We start from the raw sequence: 7,435 nt of genomic DNA on the forward strand, positions 1-7,435 counted from the left end.
AACTCAAGCAATTCTCAATTTTGGATATATAGCTTTGCTAGGTGTAGAATCCTTAGTTGACAGTTTTTTTTTTCTACGAGCACTGGCCAAGGAAAGTTTAAAAAGAAGAAATAAAGGAACTTCAAATAAGGAAATTAAATGAAAAAATCAAGAGCTAAGAAACAAACAAGGTTGAGTATTGAGGTTGTAGTTATGGCAGCGAATGAGAGAATGGATTCAGTCAGAGAGTTCAGGCAGAATTGTATTTGCAGACAGCAGAAGTCTGAGGGTGAGGGTGTCATAATGAGGTCAATTGGAAGACTTGTTTGTTATAGAATCAAAGACAATGCATGGGAACACACCATGCCCACCCCAAACAGCCTGAGCTAGTGCTCTGTGCAAAGAAATATAGGTTTATGGGAAGAAAAGCTACCATTGTAATATCAAGTTTTTTTTTATTAAAAGAATCACAAATGTGGCAGTTATAATCAGTGTTAAGGTTAAAGTTATAATTACATTTGGTTGGTGGGTGTCACAAGGCAAAAAGTTTGTCTGTTGCCAAGAAGTGGGTGTTCTAATCTGTTAAATAAAACAGCCACAGGACTAGAAACAGTGAAGGAGAAAAATGGATGAGATGGCAAACACAGGTTCCTGGAAATTTACATCAAAATAAGGTATATAAAGAAAGACAGTGTCCATCTCAGTCATCAGTGTTGCCTGAAATGGAGGTGTTTTTTTCTGCCTTTGATAAATACAGCAGTCCTCCTATGTGAGAGGTGAAAAACAGCCTACATTCTGCTTCCCACGCCAGATGCTTAGACTTGGGGCTCTGTTCCCAAGGAGAAAGAGCACATCTTTAAAGTAGTTTTGGAGCAGGAGGTATCTTCCAAACTCCAACTAAGAAGCTTATATTTCTAGGTTACCCTGAGACAACTACAGAAGAAATAAATGGAAGGCCACAAAACTTTTTGAACTAGTGGGAATCCATGAGAAATTCTGACATCATGTTTTATTCTCTTGGAAGGTAGAAATATTGTTTGATTTCTGTTTTGCTGACAAGAAATGAGGCCAGACCACCCACCTGACCAAGGCCACCTGGGACAATGACCTCATACATGGAAAACATTGGAGCCCATCTGTTTCCAATCTGCTGTTTTCCAAAAATTAAGGAAGTCTGGTTTTCACTTTGATACCCTCTGTTTCTAACAATCCCAATGCTAGCACTGTCCTGCTTCTACAAGAAACCATGACAAATACAGCCCTGAAGGAAGATGAGGTGATGACATTCCCAGCTTATTACCATAGATTCAATTCATAGAATCAGCTGGGTAAGTATCTGTTATTCAGCTGCATTAGAAGTGGCTGCTTAAGATGCAGGTGTGTGGTGAAATGAGGCAGGATTTTCTCAATGGAGTGTTAGGATAAATTTCTTCTCATAATTACCATCTTACTATCACTGAACCATAGCTAAAATCAAGAAATTATGCAAGAAGAATTAGAAACGTAATGTTATGAGAACACAAATTTAGAGATTTGTGGTAAGCCTTCATAATTTTGTGGTGTTCTCTTTGAGCTAGGATTATAGTTGACATTTCATTATAATATATTAGCTATACTAGACTTTATACATTTATGTAAAGTTATTTATTTATTTATTTATTTTTTGGTCATATTTTAAGTTCTGGGATGCAGGTGCAGAACGTCCAGGTTTGGTACATAGGTATACATGTGTCATGGTGGTTTGCTGAACCCATCAACTTGTCATCTACATTAGGTATTTCTCCCAGTGCTATCCGTTACCTAGTCCCCCACTCCCTGACAGGCTCTGGTGTGTGCTGTTCCCCTCCCTGTGTCCATATGTTCTCATTTTTCAATTCCCACTTATGAGTGAGAACATGTGGTGTTTGATTTTCCATTTTTGTGTTAGTTTGCTGAGAATAATGGTTTCCAGCTTCATCCATGTCCCTGCAAAGGACTTGAACTCATTCTTTTTTTATGGCTGCATAGTATTCCATGGTGTATATGTGCAGCATTTTCTTTGTCCAGTCTGTCATTGATGGGCATTTGGGTTGGTTTCAAGTCTTTGCTATTGTGAACAGTACTGCAATAAACATATGTGTACATCTGTCTTTATAGTAGAATGATTTATTATCCTTTGGGTATATACCCAGTAATGGGATTGCTGGGTCAAATGGTATTTCTAGTTCTAGATCCTTGAGGAATCACTCCACTGTCTTACACAATGGTTGAACTAATTTACACTCCCACCATCAGTGTAAAAGTGTTCCTATTTTTCCACATCCTCTCCAGTATCTCTTGTTTGCTGACTTTTTAATGATTGCCATTCTAACTGGTGTGAGATGGTATCTCATTGTGGTTTTGATTTGCATTTATCTAATGACCCATGATGATGAGCTTTTTTTCATGTTTTTGTTGGCTGCATAAATGTCTTCTTTTGAGAAGTGTCTGTTCATATCCTTTGCCCACTTCTTGATGGGATTGTTTGTTTTTTTCTTGTAAATTTGTTTGGGTTCTTTGTAGATTCTGGATACTAGCCCTTTGTCAGATGGATAGATTGCAAAAATTTTCTCCTAATCTCTAGGTTTTCTCTTCACTCTGATGATAGTTTCTTTTGCTGTGCAGCTCTTTAATTAAATCCCATTTGTCAATTTTGGCCTTTGATGCCATTGCTTTTGTTGTTTTAGTAATGAAGTCTTTGCCCATGCCTATGTCCTGAATGGTATTGCCTAGGTTTTCTTCTAGGGTCTTTATGATTTTAGGTCTTATGTTTAAGTCTTTAATCCATCTTGAGTTAATTTTTGTATAAAGTGTAAAGAAGATGTCCAGTTTCAGTTTTCTGCATGTGGCTAGCCAGTTTTCCCAACACCATTTATTAAATAAGGAATCTTTTCTCCATTGTTTGTTTTTGTCAGGTTTGTCAAATATCAGATGGTTGTATGTGTACAGACTTATTTCTGAGTTCTTTATTCTCTTCCATTGGTCTATGTGTCTGTTTTTGTGCCAGTACTATGTTGTTTTGGTTACTGTAGCCTTATAGTGTAGTTTGAAGTTGGGTAGTGTAATGTCTCCATCTTTGTTCTATTTGCTTAGAATTGTCCTGGCTATTTGGGCTCTTTTTTGGTTCCATGTGAATTTTTAAAGTTTCTTCTAATTCTATAAGGAATGTCAATGGTAGTTTAATGGGAATAGCATTAAATTATCTTATAAATTACTTTGGGCAGTATGGTCATTTTCAATAATTAATTCTTCCTGTCCATGAACATGAAATGTTTATTCTTTTGTTTGTGTCCTCTCTGATTTATCTGAGCAGTGGTTTGTAGTCCTCCTTGAAGAGGAGTTAGCTGTATCTCTTGTTAACTGTATTCCTAGGTGGTTTATTCTCTTTGTAGCAATTGTGAATAGGAATTCATTCATGATTTGGCTCTCTGCTTGCCTGTTGCTGGTGTATAGGAATGTTAGCAATTTTTGCACATTGACTTTGTGTCTTGAGACTTTATTGAAGTGGCTTATCAGCTTAAGAAGATTTTGGGCTGAGATGATGGGATTTTCTAGATATAGGATTATGTCATCTGCAAACAAAGATAATTTGACTTCTCTTCCAATTGAATACCCTTGATTTCTTTCTCCTTCCTGATTGCCCTGGCCAGAAATTCCAATATTATGTTGAATAGGAATGGTAAGAGAGGGCATCCTTGTCTTGTGCCAGTTTTCAAGGAGAATGCTTCCAGCTTTTGCCCATTCAGTAAGATACTGGCTGTGGGTTTGTCATATATGGCTCTTATTATTTTGAGGTATGTTCCCTTAATAGCTAATTTATTAAGAGTATTTAACATGAAGGGATGTTGAATTTTATTGAAGGCCTTTTCTGCATCTATTGAGATAATCATGTTGTTTTTGTGTTTAGTTCTGTTTATGTGATGAATTTCATTTGTAGATTTGCCTATGTTGAACCAACCTTGTATCTCGGGGATGAAGCCATCTTGATTGTAATGGTGGACCAAGGTACCTTTATCAGTTATAGATTTAGTCTTTTTACATAATGCCATATTTCTTGAAGGTTTTGTTCATTCTTTTTTGTTTTTTTCTCTATTCTTCTCTTCCTGTCTTATTTCAGACAGATAGTTTTCAAGCTCTGAGATTCTTTCCTCCACTTGGCCTATTCTGCTAGTGATACTTGTGGTTGCATTGTGAAGTTCTCATGTTGTGTTTCTCAGCTCCACCAGGTCAGTTATTTTCCTCTCTAAACTGGATATTCTGGTTATCAGTTCCTGTATTGTTTTATCATAATTCTTAACTTCTTTGCATTAGGTTAGAATGTGCTCCTTTAGCTCAGTGAAATTTGCTATTACCCAACTTCTAAAGCCTACTTTTGTCAATTCAGCCATCTCAGCCTCAGCCCAGTTCTGTTCCCTTGCTGGAGAGGTGTTGCTGTCATTTAGAAAAGAAGAGGCATTCTGCCTTTTTGAGTTTTCAATGTTTTTTTGTTGATGCTTTGATGCTTTTTCATCTTTGTGGGCTTATCTACGTTTGATCTTTGAGGTCGCTGATCTTTGAATGGGGTTTTTGCGGGGTCTTTTTTGTGGATGTTGCTGTTGCTTTCTGTTTGTTTGTTTTTAACAGTCAGACCACTCTTCCCCAGGGCTGCTGTGCTTTTCTGGGGGACCACTCTAGACCCTAGTCACCTCTGTCTCTCCTGCACCTGGAGGTATCACCAGTGAAGGCTGCAAAACACCAAAGATGGCAGCCTGATCCTTCCTCTGGGAGCACCGTCCAAGGGGATACCGAGTTGATACCAACTGGAACACTCTTGTAGGAGGTGTCTGGAGACCCCTGTTGGGAATTCTCTCCCAGTCAGGAGGAACAGGATCAGGGACTGCTTAAAGAAGTCTGGCTGTCCCTTGGCAGAGCAGGTGTGCTGTGCCGACCGCCAGGGGTCTCCAGAGCCTGCAGGCTGAAAAGGCTAACTGCCTTTTTTAACTTGAAGAGATGTTGAATTTTATTGAAGGCCTTTTTTGCATCTATTGAGATAATCATGTTGTTTTTGTGTTTAGTTCCGTTTATGTGATGAATTACATTTTTAGATTTGCCTATGTTGAACAAATCTTGTATCTCTAGTATGGCGGCTGAACTGCAGAGACAGCAGCTGCACCTCTCCCTTTGGACTTCATCCCAGGGAGAAATCAGAGTTCTGTCCATACAACTCTGGCTGGAGTTGCTAAAATTCCGATGGGGAGGCCCTATCCAATGAGGAGGGATGGATTGGGGTCTCACTTAAAGAAGCAGAATGGCCACGATCAGGCACAGCAGTTGTGTTGCGTGTGGGGAACTCCTCCTGGTCCCTGGTGCCAGCAGCCTAGAGCGGCCAACTCAAATCACAGATATAGCGCTGCCCCTCACCCTGGGAAATTGGTCCCTCTCTGGCTATGTCCAGCCTGCTGCTGCTGGCCAGCTGGAATTCCAAGCCAGTAGGTCTTAAAATTGTGAGTTGCTGCAGGAGTGGGGCCCGCAGAATGATGCTACTTGGCTCCCTGGATTCAGCACCCTTCCTAGGGGAATGCATGGATGCATCTCCTGCTTTGCTGGAATTCCTGGGGCAGAGTATGAAAAACTCCTGCTTTTCCACGCATGCCCCTGTGAGCCATCGAGCACTCACCTGAGATTCCACAAGCTCTGTGTTTCAGACCCAAGACCATGGTGGCTGGGCTCACGAAAGAATCTCTTGATCTGCAGGTCGCAAAGATCCGTGGGAGGAGCATGATTTCCAGAGCAGAGTTGCACAATTACTCACCGCGTCTCTTGTCTGTGAGTGGGGGCTGCCCTAGCTCCGCCCCACACCTGGGTGGGCCATCGCCCCACTTGCTTTTCCTCACTTTCTGTGGGTCTAGCTGTCTGCCTAGTCAGTCCCAATGCAAGAACGTGGATACCTCAATTGAAGGTGCAGAATTCACTGTAGTATTCATTGCTCTCAGTGAGAGCCACTGGCCACAGTTGCTTCTAATCGGCCAGCTTGGCCACATCTAAATTGTGATTTCTTAATACCTGAGATCTTCTAAATGTGTTACAATAATGACATTTATCACATATAATATTTTGTCTCAATGTGTTACAAAAATTGCTAATAAATCAATTCTTTATTGGTTACCATAAAACTATCTGGAAATGTAACATCTGCCATTTATAAAAGTTTTGCAGAGTTAATAAAACTTTACCCGAAGGGAGGCTTGCAATATGCATCATGATTTCAAGTATTGTATTAATTATTCTGTAATTTTGTGTTTTTTTTTAACTAAAGTTGTTAAATTGGTTATATATTACTTTAGGTAAGATTATTTGGTGATGAGAGAATAATAATTTGCAAAATATTAAGAATATAAGAGTTCCTTATTATAAAAATGTCCTCTGTTTTATATTACTACCATTTCCTCTGAAACTTTCAAGTTGTAATTTTTTAATCAAAACATCTATTCACAAACGTGACTTGTAAATGTTAATATTTATAATTTTGGTTATTTTTTGCATTTGGCAGGGATAGGATTTTCCGGTGTCTATTCTTTTTCAAAATAAAAGGCAGAGAGAATGGAATCAGGATAGGTTAAAACACAAAGGAACACAATGATGATGATAGAGATTATTCATTTGCGGCCTGCCAGGGCCTAAAAATATCAAGAAGAAACACGATCAATAGAAACACGCATGTCCCTGAATATAACAGAATATTAAATTTCTCCTAAAATTATTCATGTTAAAAATCTCTGCACTTTGCACATTTAGGAGAGATAAAGTCAGAGTGCAGGGACCTCCCTTGATCCTGACCAGAGCATCCAAAGTACAAAGGATGTGTCTTTATCTCCTCCAACTCCACAGTGGAAACAGTTACTCTGGATGTCTTATTACAGTGATGTACAGAGACATGATAGTCAAAGAGCTTGCATACTTTTAAAAAGAAATTTTGGCTGGCTGCGGTGGTTTATGCCTGTAATGCCAGCATTTTGGGAACCCGAGGTGGATGGATCACGAAGTCAGGAGCTCAAGACCAGCCTGGCCAAGATGGTGAAACTCCATCTCTACTAAAAATACAAAAATTAACCAGGCACGGTGGCAGGAGCCTATAATCCTAGGGACTCAGGAGGCTGAGGCAGGAGAATCGCTTGAACCAGGGTGGCAGAGGTTGCAGTGAGCCAAGATCGAGCCACTGCACTCCAGCCTGGTTGACAGAGTGAGACTCTATCTCAAAAAAAAAAAAAAGTTCTGTTATGTTGAGATTAAAAAAAAAAGACATGATTTGTCCACAGATCTTCATACTCTGCCTCATTTATATTAAATGTATAAATAACTTACATAATATAATAACATCCTGGGCTTTTATTATTATTTTGTTAATTTCTTTATCGACACCATTTTCACCATATTGTATAAATAGCATTGTAAGACCTAC

The sequence above is a fragment of the Pongo abelii genome, chromosome 21 (genome assembly GCF_028885655.2).
Source record: "Pongo abelii isolate AG06213 chromosome 21, NHGRI_mPonAbe1-v2.0_pri, whole genome shotgun sequence".
NCBI classification, from domain to species: Eukaryota; Metazoa; Chordata; class Mammalia; order Primates; family Hominidae; genus Pongo; species Pongo abelii.